The following is a 16,422-nucleotide window of genomic DNA, read 5'->3' on the forward strand; positions in this document are numbered from 1 at the left end:
TAATTATTCAAAGTAACACTCAGGTATGCCATTCAGCGTGTTAGTACGAGCTCGGGAGCAGCTTGGGAGAACAAGAAAACAGAGACTGCTTTAGGTTGCCTTCCCAATCGACTCAAAGGTTTATTTGATACACAGCAGTTTATATAGATGAAAAAAGGTTCGTGTGTCAGCTTTCCCAGTTCAAACCGGTACAGACCAAATAAGGAAACGTCTTCCTGCCTTCTGAGCAAAGTATCCCTTGTGTAGTTTATCAGTTCAGCTATAATTTATGATCATCCCAGCAAAATACACTCCTAGACATAAAATACAGAGTTCTTTCATCAGTGAATTCTGAAACAAACCACCTAGCCTTTAACGAGCCTTTTCCAGGAGATAAGGAAAAAGGGAGGATGGGAGTAAGGAAGTGGTCTCATCTCTGTGGTGTTTTCGACCTTGAGGTACCAGCCTGTAAGTCTCACATTAATTCTTGGGTCACAGAGAAAGAGAAAAACAACTAGTAGATCGGCCTTATTGAGTAACAGTTTTCCTGTATAAAACAATATCCTGTAAATGCTTACCGTGGTATCAAAATATCATAACAGTTCCCCTCTTTTATTATTTTTTAAAAATAATAACTCAAATAGAAAGGAAAAATCACAAATGTAATAACATAATATAAAGACAAATCATAAATGTGAAACAAATCATAAATGTAACTGGTCCTTTGAGGAAGCTTAATATCAAAAATTCCGAGAGCGTATACATGGTATCACACAACAGACAATAATCATCAAAAACATGCTGCAACGGTTACAAAGGCTACAATTAGTTCCTTCCATCTTCCAAACGTGTCCTGTAGCCACTTATGTAGCCACTGACCGTGACCTGTATTGGCAATTAGTTCTATCTGCAATGCTTCAAGTTTATTCATAGCTTGTGTGAATGAACCGTTAGGGGCGGTATTATTGGGAATGAAAGTACAGCATACATCAACGGTTACTAGACCACAGGTACCGGTCCAATTAACAGGTAAAGCTAATCTAAGAGTATTATTGCACAACCAATAAGCATGTGGGATTGGTCTAGTTAGGCGCGTGACCATGTGTGATTTAACTAACTCCCCCCAGTCAGTGTCATTTAATACACCGTCTGGGGGAACAATGATCGGGTCTCTGCTCGAACTTGAACTGTGTGTGTGTTCCTCCAGATATGATACAACTTCAGCCATAGAGACAGCTAGCCATGTCTCATTACAGCGTGCACCTGGGGAGTCAGAGAAGAATGTATAGTTATCCTTTGTATAATCTATGTGTGTGTCTGGGCCAGTTAACTTTAGTCTGCGCAGACATATCATACTAGTATTAAAATGGAGAGGGATCTGTCCTAAGGGCAGTGAGGGCTTTAACCTATTCTTAGGGCGTTTCATTGGGGCGCAGGTCCCTGCGGTGTCATTAGATAACTTCAATAATTCGCCTAATGGAGTCTCAGGGTTAGTTGGTGTGTGTGTGTGTGTCTAAGTAAGCAGTCGAGAGGGCTCAGAGTCAACTGTAAAGCGTCTTTAAAGAGAGCATTATTTCCGCTGATTTTCTCTAGTCCCTCAGTGAGGGGGAAACCGGATATGGGGTATCCTACTATTACCTGTTCTGGATTAGCCTTTGAACAGACATAACAGTTACTGTTTCCTAAATCACGAGCGGCTGTTCTGGCATTTTCATACCAGGCGTTAGCTCCTGTTCTAGAGGGCGCATAAAATGGTTTATTAGTGGCGTCTATGTTGCTATTTACTGATTTTAGGGAGCGTGAGGAGTGCATTAAGTAAGTGTCTTGCAAAATGGAGCATGAGGTATAGTCAGCAAAATATGACCTGCAGAAATGTGAACATGGTTGCAGTTTACAATACAAAATAGCAAAGAGAAATCCTAAGGTTAATGCGATAGATATGATAAATAACCTAAATATATAAGAAAGTATATAAGAAAAACAGTTCTTCAGTCGTCTCCTGGCCTGGTCCCAGGTTCGAGAGACACAGAATAAGCGTCGTATGATGACAATGGGCATTTCATTTTCTCCATTATCAGGATGAAATGAGTCTGGCTTTATCAGGTTAGACATCATGTGGTACTTTTGGCTTTCTGTTCCTGCTGGATGTTTGAGTACCTTGTTGTTGTTCTTTCAGACGTTGTGTCTTAATCAGTGATTGTGTGTGTGTGTAAATTGGATCCTGGCGCTGGCTCGCCGGAGATGTCATCTACCCGTGTGTTTATTTGCTCTGGATCCGGGCGCTGGCTCGCCGGAGATGTCGTCTGCTTGATCCGACGCCTGAGATGGTCCGATTGGGCTGGTCTTAACCCTGCTGGCATGAATCCACTGAGGTTGTCCGTCTGTGAGGATGCTGGTTCTTCGTCACTGCCAGTAAAGCCTGGGGGCTGGAAAACGCGGCCTCCCAGAGTGTCCTTGGTTTTAGTGGCTTCTCCAACATGCGTCTCCTTGTCTCCACTGGTGGAACTGTGGAGGGGAAAAGCTGAGAGAGACAAACTTTCTGATAGTTATTATTCAGTTTTTCTACCAGGTTGTGAACATCAGTGGACAATGCAATATACATCACCTTCTACTAGCGGTGCCCCTCTGGAAGCTGACCATGGTCTTGGAAATAGTCTTATTTCAAATGGAAATAATTTGGTTACTTCAGATTGAGTCATTCTAATCTCACACAGGACTTGAGTAAGTAATTTGACCCAGGTCATTAAAGTTTTAGCACACTTTTGAATTACTTCTAATGTGAATGAAGATCCTCTATCACTGTTAATCTGGTGAGGTATTCCGAATCTGGGTATTATTTCATTGCTCAACTTTTGACAGACTACTTCTGCAGTTTCTTTTGAGGTTGGATAAGCTTCTACTCATTTACTAAATTGATCCACTATTACCAGTAAGTACTTGATACTTCCTTGCGCTGGCATATGTGTGAAATCAATTTGTAATGTATGAAATGGAAAATCTGGTTGTGGTAAATGCTGATGTTTTGCTTTTGATTTTCCTACATTAGTTCGTGCACATGTTAGACAGGTTGCTAATATGCTTTTTACTGCATGTGATGTTTTCTCAATTACAAATCTTAATTTTATTGCCCCTATTACCCCTCTTTGTCCGACATGACTCACACAGTGAAAATGTCGGGCAAGGACTGGCATCAGGGAATATGGGAGGGCAATCAAACGCTTAAGATTTTGTATAAGCCATCTCTGTCATCTAAGGTACAGTCATTATTCTATGCAGAGGCTTGCTCTTGTATGAATTTTAAATCAACATTTGTGTCTAAATAGTCTGGGAGTGTAACAAGTGGCAGCTGTAGGGGCACAGATAATACTTCCTGCGGAGGTGGGAGCTGTGATGCAGCTGCAGCCTTGGCTGTCACGTCTGCTAAGGCATTACCTGTTGCTTCGTCTGTGTCAGCTGTACTGTGTCCTTTCGTTTTTACAACTGCAACGGCCGATGGCAGCTGTATAGCCTGAAAAAGTCTTTGAACAAAATCACAATTTAGCAATTTATTTTCCATCAGCAGATCTAAATCCTCTCTGTCTCCACAATGTGCCAAAGTCATGCACAACGCCAAATGCATAGCGGCTGTCTGCGTAAATCGTCACATGCTTATCCAAATGTAGCTCACAGGCGCGTATTAAAGCCATGAGCTCTGCTTTTTGTGCTGAGTGAAATGGTAATGAGTGAGCCTCTAGTATGATGTCAGGCACTGTTACCACTGAATAGCCACAAAGAAATGAGTTGTCACTCGGCCTTGAACAGGACCCGTCCACATAAACCGTGGCTGAGTCTGGGATAGGTGTTTGCTCTAAATCTGGACATGGTGCTGTGGATTCCTGTATACGTGTCATGCAGTCATGATCGTCAAGCCTGTCTGAGCCATCCTGTCGGTCAGAAGAACACAGTATAGGATCAATAAATGTGCTGGCGAATCAGGTGTGCTGCTCGCTTTTATAGTGAGATTTGCATATGTTGTTTAGTTATGTTTGCTACAATGGTCGTGACCTGGTGATTGGTGTGTAGAATAGTGTCATGTGAGAGTGTGAGCTTCCCGCAGTCCCTTATCATGATAGAGCAAGCTGCTACTGCCCTCAGGCAGGCCGGCATTCCCGAACAATTCAGGCAGCACCTTTGAGTGGCGGAGGTCAGCACTCCCTTTAATGCATTGAAAGAGGCAGTCATTTCTGTGGACCACAGTATTCGAGGAGGCTTGTCTTTTTTTACAACAGTCACGCAGAATGTGGTCATGAAAAGAACAGTCTGGTATCCACTGTCTGCAATAGTTCACCATGCTCAGGAAGGACAACATTTCCTTCTGTGTAGTGGGACGAGGGACGGAGGTCACAGCTTTGACCCTGTCTGCAGTCATGGAACGTTTTCCGTGAGACAGTGTGAATCCCAAATATTGAACAGAAGTCTGACAGTACTGCATTTTCTTTGCTGATGCTTTGTGGCCAGTCTTTTGAAGGTGCTGGAGAAGCATGTGTGTAGCAGTTTGACATAGTTTTTCACTTTCAGCACAGAGGAGGAGGTCATCCACATGTGGATCAGAGTACAGCCCTCAGGAGGAGTAAAGCTGTCCAGGGTAGCACGGATCACCATTGAGAAAGCAGCAGGGCTGTCTATCATGCCTTGAGGCAAACGAGTCCAAGTGTACTGCTTATTTCTATGTGTGAATGCAAATAACGGCTGTGTGTCACAGGTACTGAGAAAAAGGAGCGGAGCATAAATCCACCACGGTAAAATGTGTATGCAATGCATGTCAATATGCTGTGAACATCTGAAACGAGAGGTGGCAGAGGAATGTTGACTGCATTAATTTGCCTCAAGTCTTGTATGAAACGCCATACGCCAGGTTTGTTAGGCTTTGGCACAGGATTGACAGGAGTGTGGGCTTTATTACTCCTGTAGTCAATAAATCTCCTATGATGACATCTAGAGCTGCGGCTTTTTCCGTGGAAAGGGGACATTGCCTGACATATACTCGCTTTTTGTTTTTTTAGCTGTGCGTGATAAGGTATGCAGTCAATAAATCCTATATCATTCTCACTTTTTGACCATAATGTCATATTCTGGTATTCAGCTGGCAATGTAACTGCAGAAATAGTACAGTGGATAGGGTAGGTTAGATCTATGTGTCGACATATTTCGTAACCTATGTCTGAGTTATGTAACAAAATCACTGTTTGACCTTCACTTGTGTGAGCAGTTATCATGTTGTTGAACAGTGTGAGAGAAACAAAAGTGTGGCTCCCAGTCATGGGATTACCTGTTAGTGGCGTCTGTACACGTTTTTTTTTTTTTTTTTGGCACAGTGTGTGACATAGAGTACCGGACAAAAAGGATGTTGAGTTCATTCTCTGCTGAGGGTCCAGCTGACACAGAGGATGTTCCTTCTCCATCATGTCGGTACATAGGGCAGAGAAAACATAAGCTGTTATCAGTGTCAGCAAACATTTCACCCTTTATGTTAAATGAAATACACAAATTCATTTTTGCTTTGGGTGTCTGCGGCTGCTGGAAAACTGAGCTGAATTTGCACCTCTAGCTTGTCCAACAGTGCATAAAGCGTTTTATGAATACTAGGATAGATTCATCAGGCTTCTGTTTACACATAGTTACTGCATTTAAGTCAATTTTGTCTCTGGACATTGTTAGCAGGAATTTCTTTAGATTCTTAAAGAAATCGGCGACTTTTACCCTCTATTTACCCTCCTTTTGTCCATAGCGGTAACATTTGATGCATCACGTCGCGGCATTCTATCATATATTTTCTACAGGACTTTTTAAGCAGACTACTTTTCTTATCACAAATGATATTCAACATTTCTACTGACCTGTTTTCTGGCGATAATCGTTCGGGATAAGGCTCCGAAAAGAAATTAGAATGCATTGAACTTCTTAAGTTGTAAACAAAGTCAGTCACATAAGCACTCCCGCATGTTCTGGATACGTGATCATGGACGTCTTCACCGATTCGCGGACGTAGGTTACACGTAACCGGAAATGGGAGTTGTACTGAGCCGTTATTTGAGACTTTATTTTGTATTTTATTAATTTTTGGTTTTACAGGTACTTTAGATTTTTTATCGGACCTGTCTGTGGTCTTTGAATTATTCTGACTCATGTTCAGTGATTTCCAGAGGGGTTTACACGCTAGGAGGATTTAGGTTAGTATTTTCGCTGCGGCACAGCTGAGGTCACTTTAAATTTATTGCTAGCAATTTTTTGTTTGTGTGAGCAACTCTCACTTAGCGAGCAACTTCTCGCTTAACGAGCAACTTCTCGTAAAACAACAGGCAACTTCCTGTGTTCTTTCTGCTTTTAATTTACTGCTTTTAACCCTTGTATGGTAATCGGGTCTGTGAGACCCGTTTTCAGTTTTCTTTCGTTTTTTTTTTTTTAACAAAATTAAATTTAATTATTTACTAGCTTTCTGTGAGTGAGCAACTTCTCACTTTTTAACGTACGTTTCAAGATAACAGGCAACTCCCTGTGTCACTCTTTGATGAGCAACTTCTCACTTAACGAGAAGTATTTAAGACAACAGGCAACTTTCTGTGTCACTTTTTCTGAGTGAGCAACTTCTCACTTTTTAACGTACGTTTAATTAAACAATTAATTATTATTATTATTATTATTTTTTAAACAAAATTAAAATATTCAAGACAACAGGCAACTTCCTGTGTCCACCAACACCACACAAGGGTTAATTTACTTTATTCGGGGACTGAGGAAGTCAGTCAGTGTATCTCTCTGGATCACTAAGTGAAACTTCGTCAGCATATCCCGTTTTTTTTATGGATTCGGGGACTGAGGAAGTCAGTCAGTGTATCTCTCTGGATCACTAAGTGAAACTTCGTCAGCATATCCCGTTTTTTTATGGATCGATCACTGAGAGAGGTATAATAGGTCTTTATATAAATATGAAAGACGCATATTTACCTTCTGTCAGGATCCCACTTCTGACACCAAAATTGAAGGAAATTGCCTTCCCGGGTTTCCTCCGTGGCGTGAGCGATAAGCAGAGTTTGTCCTTTCCTTATAAGACTCCTAATTATTCAAAGTAACACTCAGGTATGCCATTCAGCGTGTTAGTACGAGCTCGGGAGCAGCTTGGGAGAACAAGAAAACAGAGACTGCTTTAGGTTGCCTTCCCAATCGACTCAAAGGTTTATTTGATACACAGCAGTTTATATAGATGAAAAAAGGTTCGTGTGTCAGCTTTCCCAGTTCAAACCGGTACAGACCAAATAAGGAAACGTCTTCCTGCCTTCTGAGCAAAGTATCCCTTGTGTAGTTTATCAGTTCAGCTATAATTTATGATCATCCCAGCAAAATACACTCCTAGACATAAAATACAGAGTTCTTTCATCAGTGAATTCTGAAACAAACCACCTAGCCTTTAACGAGCCTTTTCCAGGAGATAAGGAAAAAGGGAGGATGGGAGTAAGGAAGTGGTCTCATCTCTGTGGTGTTTTCGACCTTGAGGTACCAGCCTGTAAGTCTCACATTAATTCTTGGGTCACAGAGAAAGAGAAAAACAACTAGTAGATCGGCCTTATTGAGTAACAGTTTTCCTGTATAAAACAATATCCTGTAAATGCTTACCGTGGTATCAAAATATCATAACAATTACTACTATTGGTGAGTAACTGATTGTAACAGTTGCCATGCTACTTGCTTGCTACTTATCCCCCAAAATTGTATATTGAATGTACACGAACTCGGGAAAGACAAGTAATTTTAGATAATTATGAAACACATACTGTTTAACTTCACACAATATTTTCTCCTGTGTAGCGTTGAAAAATAACGCTAGGAAAGAAAAACAACGACCATTTGTCTGTATATACTGCTACATTATTTATTTAAATTTATTTTATTCCTTGTCCACCTGTCCTACTTCTTGAGACAATGTCCCATATTACTGGTTCTGCAGAACATTAACTTTTCTAAAGTTTGGCTTTTTGGCACTTTTTTCTTATTTTTTATTTTAGTCAAATTAAGTTTAGCTGGTCTAATGCTGTTCCCAAAGAGTGAACGTTACCAAAAAGTTAGAAGCTTTGCAGATTTTAATGAATATGATGGACATTGCCACAAAATAAAATTAAATAAAACAAAGTGTATATATTGAGATATGTTTTGTTTTTGCTGGTGTCATTTTTCAATTTCGCACAGTAAAAAAATGTGGTGTGAAGTGAAATAGTATGTGTGTTTGTGTCATAATTGTCTAGAAATTGCAAGTCTATGGACGCCTCCCTGCTGAATTCTGAATCTTACACTGAACAGCAGCTGAAATAACAGTGAAATAACAGAGAATGCAAGAGTATATATAGACCATCACATGGGAACATGAAACTAAACTTCAGTTTCCTTTTATTCTTTATGTATTTATATAGCAAGATGTTTGAAAAAGTTCAAATATAATACATTTACTACTTCCCAACATTGTTAACATGTCCTGCTTGCCACACACAAACACAGTGTTTGAGTTTGTGGGGATCTGGTCACCCTAACTGGTACATTTGGTGTTTCCAGTTAGCCTATTGGGAATTCAATAGCAGCAAAAATGTATAATACTCCATGTATTTTGGGGAGTTTGCTAATGCATTGCTTGAAGGTCAATAAGATCTTAATACTTAAGACAAGCTGGTGGCACAGTTATTTATCCAAAACCATGCTACAGCTTTTGGGATACACTGAAGGCTTGTCATGGAGCCATAAAGGAGATTAAAGAGGATGAAGAAAAGTGTTAATAATTGTAGACACGTCCCTTCTTCAAATCTGTGAAGTATCAGTGTATTTAATAATTCAAACACTCCCCAGCTTCACACAGGATGGCTGTACCACTCCTTTAATATGCTTTGGAAAATTTCAAATAAAATCTAAATTTAAAATAGATTAGAACCTACAAAGCACTGTTCCTTCAATCGTGATCAATTTCTTACAAGGAAATATGAAGAAAAAAGTTTATACTTTACCGTGTATCATATTTGGGGGTTAACAAGGGTAACATAAAAAAGTACTTATGCTTTTTTCCTTTCTTTGCATTGCATACCATCCATTTTCTGTTATCAGCAAGGCAGAGGGAGAGATAAGTGGCAAGAATTCAAGGCCCTAATATATAACAGTGCTTGCATCACTACTGCACCAAAGCCACAGCAACTAAATCTCTGTCACCAAGCTGCTGTGCAACTCTGATAAGATTTTTATCAGTTGAGTTAGATTTTTGCGAACCATATGTGCAGAACAATGATGAAAAATGAACTAATCTATTAGTGTGGCAAATATGTCAAGATGTGTTTGCTGCAAATTTGCTGCAATGCTCAGAGTGCCGAATGATTTTCCATTTTAGAATCCCGATTCACGTATAGTAAGAGAAACCATTGGTTTTACTGAACAAGTTAAAAAAATATTATTCTATTCAGCAGGCAGCAGAAATCTGGCACAAAAAATATCAGAAGGGTCAAGGGAAAGCATCAGATTAACAGGGACAGTCAATTGGCACATTTGAATGAACTCTGACAGTGAAAGTGTTGTGTGACTACAAAAAGAATCTGAACAGCTCTATAACTGAAAAAAAAAAGCTTAGATAAAATGGTCCTGGCATAATCATTGATGTTTTATCATTTAAAGTACTGCATTCATTATTTTCTATTATACACTATTCTCTACACATTACAGTCAGCCATAGATGTTCAATGGCAGTGCAGTCAAGCCAAAGCTTAAAAATACAGAAGGCTGGGAAAGAGTTGACAGTTAAAGGTCAGCAACCGAGCAAATGTAAATAGCCTGATGTGTTAAAATTTGTGTAGCGACCTTAACCAGCTGAAAGAGTTGTAAAAAGTTTGGAGCCCACATAAAGGCACTGGCATCGTGACTTTCATAGTGCAAGGAGGGATTTTAGATGCCCTAAGTCACAGTGGAGCCTTCTGGAAGTGTGTCGACATTAATAACTCCAGTGACAGCCCATGGTTCACTTTCAAAACCAGATTCCATTTCATTTGAGAAATGTCTCTCCTCACCTTGCTTCGGCTCTAATGGCTTTAACGTCTCAGTGAAATGTCATGGCAGTGACATTTAGGACAGGTAGAGTTTGCCTTCTCAAACTAGACTGGAGACCAATGCAGAACCAAATGAAATAAGGCCGGTCATTATTGTCAGTATTTATAGAGCAAAGGAAGTAATTTTATCTGACCTGAGTAAGACTAGACTGTCACTGACAAGACCCAGCATCGGTAACTTACATTATATCACGTGTGACTGCTATGATTTCAAGTATAGTACTATTTCATTTTGATGCAACATAAATCAATAAGAGAAGAAAACAACTAACTTTAAATACTGACCTCTGCTGTGTTACTAACTTTGCCACCAAATATATTATGAAAGGCAAGCCCTCTCCATTTCTTTTCACAAACAGGCCAAAGACATTCAGGGATGTTATATGGACCATTTTTTTTCAAGTTCAGCCCCAGAATTGTTTTTTTAAGACAAAAATGTGTATGTGTTAAGCTTCAGATGACGGTCATGTCACAGGTCTCTTGGAGAACATATCAATTGATAATAAGTTGCACAGAAGCATAATGCTGCCATGATGTTTAGTGGAAACGATGCTGTTCTTGGGAGAGGAATTGCAGTTTTACCAAATTCATCATGATTTTCTTTTACTTAACTCTGGGTACTGATGGATGTTTGCTAACTTGGAAATGTCCTTTCTGTCCTTTCTTCTCCTGCCTTCCCATCGTCCTTCAATGATATTGCTTTTATAGTAAGAGTTTTTCCACAATAACCAATCATCAAAGGTTGGACACTTCAGTAATGAGGTCTGTATTGACTTTGATGCTCTTTTACTGTTCTTTTACTGTTGTGTCAATAGTGTCCACAATATTTTTAATATTACAACGAGATATCTTTTGGAGAAAATAGATAGATTTATCAGAAACATTACACCAAATCAGAGCAGTAAATGATCAAGCACTTTGATTTAAACCATTTTATGCTGCAGGGAAAGCTCTGTTCATAGCAATATTGGCTGCAGAGACTTGCCAGACATATATTGAAGGGGTATGGACAACACACAAGCCATAGGATACTTTTACCAGGCAGGTTAATAAAAGCTAAAAGAAGAGCAAGGTGCTATTGTGGACTAAAAAAAATCCCCCAAAACAAAACAAAAAACAAAAAAAAAAGGAATCAAATCAACACATCCCGAGACACCAGCACACTACAGTTTGCAGCGAGCAGTGGTAACACAATTATTGGGAAACAGAGGGTGAGGTTTTGTCAGAATGTAATGACTGCTTACTTGTGTTGATTGCACATGACAGGTGTTTCTGGGACCTTTTTGCAATGATGGCCCGCACACACACACACACACACACACACACACACACACACACACACACACACACACACACACACACACACACACACACACACACACGGTGAAAACCTTACAAGTCTAGTTGTGATATAGCTATGAAACGATATTTTTTTCTATAAGCTGAAATTAGAAGACAGCTATTTGGAATGTTAAAGATGGACGTAGCTACTGTCATGTCACCCATCTGTAAAACTGCTACCTCTTTGGCTAACAACCTACCAGTTACAAGTTTCAACCCAGTTAGGCACTTTAGACCTAGAAGCTGGACCCATCTTTTATAATGTCAATCAATCAATCAAGGCTTTAATCGGCACGTGCAGGTTGCCCTGCAGTGAAATAGGACACCCCCCCCCCCCCCCCCCCCCCCCGACCTTACACACACAACACAGACATGACATGGGGATACAGGTCGGAGATCGGTAGCATTACAGAAAAAAAACACTAAAATATACACTACAATGGGAAAGTACAAGAGGAAAAAAAGAGACCTCTACTCATGCTGGGCTCCTGGGAGGACAGCATGAGAACAGGAAACAAAAAAACTCCTCTGCACAAAAAAGCACATAAATGCCTATGGTTATATACTCACACATCACTCAACAACAGCAGAGAGAAAATCAAATAATTTTCTAACATCCCTATGGCTGTTTGCCTTCTCCATATAGAGGTAGGTGAAGTTTTGCTGCCTTTAAATATGACAAAACAGTGTTATGAGAACTGACAAATGCTGTATCTGTCTTCCCACAGGCTATCATAGTGCACACTGCTGTAGTCATTATATTGGCTGCTGTTGCTGTAGAGGGCGAGCTCGTGCTTTGAGGTCACATTTCAGCCAGAAGCATTGCCCCGAATTGTCAATCACAGGCAAAGTAATGAACCAGCCCGATTCATTTTGGGCTGTTTGCCAATCCCAGTTAAATTCACAATAAGGGAAAAGGGGGATACACAGCAGTGGAAAGCCTATACTTTAATGCTATACAATTTTCAACTTTGATGACCCCAGTGGCAGGAAGTAGAACACGCAATGGAAATGCATGCCGAGGGACACAAAACAAAGACTACACCTGCAAGAGTAATTTCAAAAGCTCCTGAACCACATAATCATCCACATAGAGGAGTCTGAACAAGAGTCTTTAAATTTACAATTTTCGTTCTTATTGTCTTTTGGGGGAAGGAACATATTATATATATGTTAGGATATTTGTGCTTTTTAAAATTAATTTCAAGTTCATTATTTGTTATATGTGCAATCCAAAATCATGCATATTCATCATTGCAAAGACTGTTCAGTTTAAGATAGAACCACTAACAGTTAAAAAGGGCTTTTCGGTGTGATAGATGTGTATATTTTGTATTTTAATTCGCTGCATCATTAGGATGGTCATGAATTGCCCATGATTGCCTTTTGTCCTGTCTCCTTCCCCTCACCCCCGAGCAGATGGCCGCCCCTCCCTGAGCCTTATTCTGCCAGAGGCTTCTTCCTGTTAAAAGGGAGTTTTTCTTTCCTACTGTTTCCTAAGTGCTTTCTCAACTTATACATGTACAATATGTTATGTTGAGCTTCACAGCAATTTGAAAATGGCAGTAGGTTATCAGGTTATCATGTGGTTTATGACATGCTGAAAACTGAACACTGCACACTCCAGTGGTTCAAAGATGAAACAAAATGGACTTGGAGAACAAGAGAGGAGAATGACTGAGGGGAGCTTAGGTTCTGATTCAAGTGATAGCCTAGCCTTTCATTATTTCAGAACATACTAGTCTACTATTCATGATTAAAAAAATGTATATAGACTTTTCCAAAGTTCAGATGCTGATTTACCACTGATTTAGTTACAGAACATATGATCCTTCTTGTTTATGTGGGTGCAGTTCTTAAAAACCAGATTGCTTACATTCTGGTGATGAAGGTGGTGACAATATCAAAATGCAGATACAATCGGTCATAACTAGTTGGTACAAGCAAGAAAAGGTACAACGCCAATAAAAAAAATGTGATATGTAAAATGTAAATAAAAACAAAATGCAATGCCTTACAAATCATATAAACCCATATTTTATGAAGAATGTAATGTAAAACACATAATCAGTGTTTAAACTGAAGAAATGTAGAATCATAAGAAAATGAAGCTCATTTTGAGTTTGATGGCTGCAGCAAAACATGCCAATATGTGTTGCTGCAATATCAGTTTTTTGTGTTTTTATTTTCTGTGTTAAGAACATTGAGTTTGCATCTCATATAAATAAAATTACCATTGCCAGTAAATTGGAACTGGACTTTTTTTTATATGGGATTCGACCTGCTCAACAGTCCTGGCTTTTTCTAATATTTTTTTTTTGTGATTCACAAAATGTTTTTAAATTGATGAAAGGTATGAACTGCAGGAAGGCCTGTTAACTCTACTATGCAGCAAATGTGTCAAAATAGATGCAGTATGCAGTTTAGCATTGCTGAAATATGCAAAACCTATAAACACCTTTCAGCATTGATGATGCCTTTCCAGATATGCAAACTGATGTGCAGGCTTTTGAATTGAGCACTGATAGCAAACCCTCTCCTCTTTAGTCCAGACAACGCGGTGTTCATGTTTTCCAAAAAGAATTTAAAATTTTGATTCATCTGACCACAGAACAGTTTTTCACTTTGCCTTAAGCCATTTCCAATAAACTTTGGCCAAAAGAACTTGGTAGTGGTTTTGGATTATGTTCATATATGACTTCTTTTTTGCAGTATGGAGCTTTAACTTGCGTTTGTGGTCGGCTGTCTATGAACTGTGTTTACAGATGGTTTCTGCAGCACTTGCAGTGATTTCCATCATGCCTGTTTTCAATGCAGTACTGTCTAAAGGCCCAAAAATTACAGGCATAGTGATGAGGCTGTAAATCTGTTCTCCCCACCAGGATTTCCTAATGATCAATTAGAGAGGGGGGAAATATCCAAATGGAGCTGGAGGAAAATGTCATCAACTCTAATTCATCCTGTCTACATTGTTCCAGGTGGACAGAATGAATTGGAATTAGAATTACTTTTCACACTCAGGACTGGCTGTTCAATTAGTGGGCACTGGCAAAGTCAAATCTAGACTGCTGCCCAGTTGACACATACAATAAATGTCTGTAATGCTCATACAACATTACATTACATTAATTTTAACATTAGTAATGCTGTGGTTTAGTCCAAATGCAATAATAAATTCAAAATAGTAAAATGATAACATATTGAAGGCTGAAACTGAGACATTTCCAGAGATATTCTGTAGATCAACACAGTGTCTTAGTCTGGATTCCCAGGCCAGCATACATAGGTTAAATGCTATCATATCAAAAAGTATTATGCAGTATTGGAATTAAAAAAAATATTGAAAACACACCAGTCAAATTATGGCTTACATTCATGATATGACATTTACTACACAACCAATTTTCAATGGACAAGCAATCATTATAGTTTGAAATTAGGCACCCAAGGTTGTTCTCACCAATTCAGTGCCCAACAAACTGTGAAATATGACTAATTTCCCATTTATGTCAGATGTATTTTGGACCTTACCTTCAGTCTTCAATCACTAATCAATTGTTCCTTAAGTTAAAGAGAAAATCTGTGCCAGATTTAATAAATGCATGTTCTTGAGAAATTTAATTCACAAGAACATGAAGGACATGAAATCACAGTAACCTTAACTTTTGTGTACTCTAAGTGAATTTGTTCTTTTTGAATGTTAATACATTTTTTCACCAAATTTAAAGAACTTCACTCAAAGCACAGGCAAACACAATGACCCGGTCTACAGCTGTTGGCTAAAAAACACATTTGCTACCCCTATCCTGGCCATCAGAAACCAGAGAGAACTGCAACTAGCTATTGCAGTTATATCACTCGTGGTTTGCATGAATTGCATCTGGGCATGGAGCTCGAGTGCAGGTGCCAGTGAGGGTTCGGCCTTTACTGAGATACAAGTGTATCGGCAATGCATTCTTTTAGGGAAAGCAAGAGAGACAATGCTTGTCCCAGGAAATCCAAAAATAGACACCAGTTAAAGCATATCATCTCAAACAGCACTCTGTCGAACAAGCTTTTCTCATTGTCTGCTTTCACCATGTTTTATATTACTGCCATCTTGTGGCCACAGTTAGCTATTGTCAGAAGTAGGTTTAATTAACATCTGTAGTGTGTCTTGATTTCATGGTTGTGTCCATGTCCCGTTAACAATGACATGAGCTTGGGAAGCTGACAGGCCAGCAACTTTTCTTTTCTGGTTAATTGTCTTTGTTTGTCTTTCTGTAAAGGTCATTGAATGCCACTGCATTGATACCAATCCAAGTTTGGGAGTCTTTGCAGGCATGTCCTTCTATAGTGATTTGTGTGCGAGTGCATAATGAGTATATTCCACTGATGACCTGATGTGAGGAATATAATAGTTTCTGAATATTATGATTCTGCTGGATTTGAACAGCATTACATTTTTGATGATTTGGTCTTATCCTGTGTTCCTCAAAGCAGTTGTTGAATTAGTTGTCATAGCAACATAAAAGGTCAGAACTGCACACATATAATGGCAGGACACAAATGCCTAACCAAGCTGCTCTGTTCTTGCAGAAGGAGCCTGTTGCGATGGGTCCAATTTCTGTAAGAAAAGCACTTCTATTAAATATCATAGGCAAAAGGTGTACTTAAAAACAAGGCTTTGTATCCAGAACCTTAGTTTTTAAACTTCTGCAATGCTGTTTGTATAAGCAAGCATAGTTTCACCTCAGGGACACTAGGGATTCATAACCTTTGGAAGTCTGCAAAATAACACCCAAAATGTAATAAAAAAACTATTTAACCCAGATGATACTCTAAGATCTTATTTTAGATTGGGTAGGACAGTAATGTCCAAACATGGACAAACTAATTGCCTAATTGCACACTGGATGAGAAGGTGCAGATATGGACTGTTACCTCAGCGAGGAGGTTGTAGGGGGGAGATGAAGATCCACTGGCTTGGTTGAAAATGCATGAAAAACGTTTCCCA

The 16,422-nt window shown here is 39.3% G+C and overlaps 1 long non-coding RNA gene across 1 annotated transcript; it reads right to left on the minus strand.

Moving 5' to 3' along the window:
• Positions 1-95: 95 nt before the first annotated feature.
• On the minus strand, positions 96-6,872 carry LOC145431769 (uncharacterized). Its single transcript, XR_013912065.1, has 2 exons — positions 5,856-6,872; positions 96-2,634 (listed from the first exon to the last, which is right to left on the minus strand). It is a non-coding gene; the product is annotated as an uncharacterized LOC145431769 (long non-coding RNA).
• Positions 6,873-16,422: the final 9,550 nt, after the last annotated feature.

Source organism: Astatotilapia calliptera, chromosome 11 (assembly GCF_964374335.1).
Source record: "Astatotilapia calliptera chromosome 11, fAstCal68.1, whole genome shotgun sequence".
NCBI classification, from domain to species: domain Eukaryota; kingdom Metazoa; phylum Chordata; class Actinopteri; order Cichliformes; family Cichlidae; genus Astatotilapia; species Astatotilapia calliptera.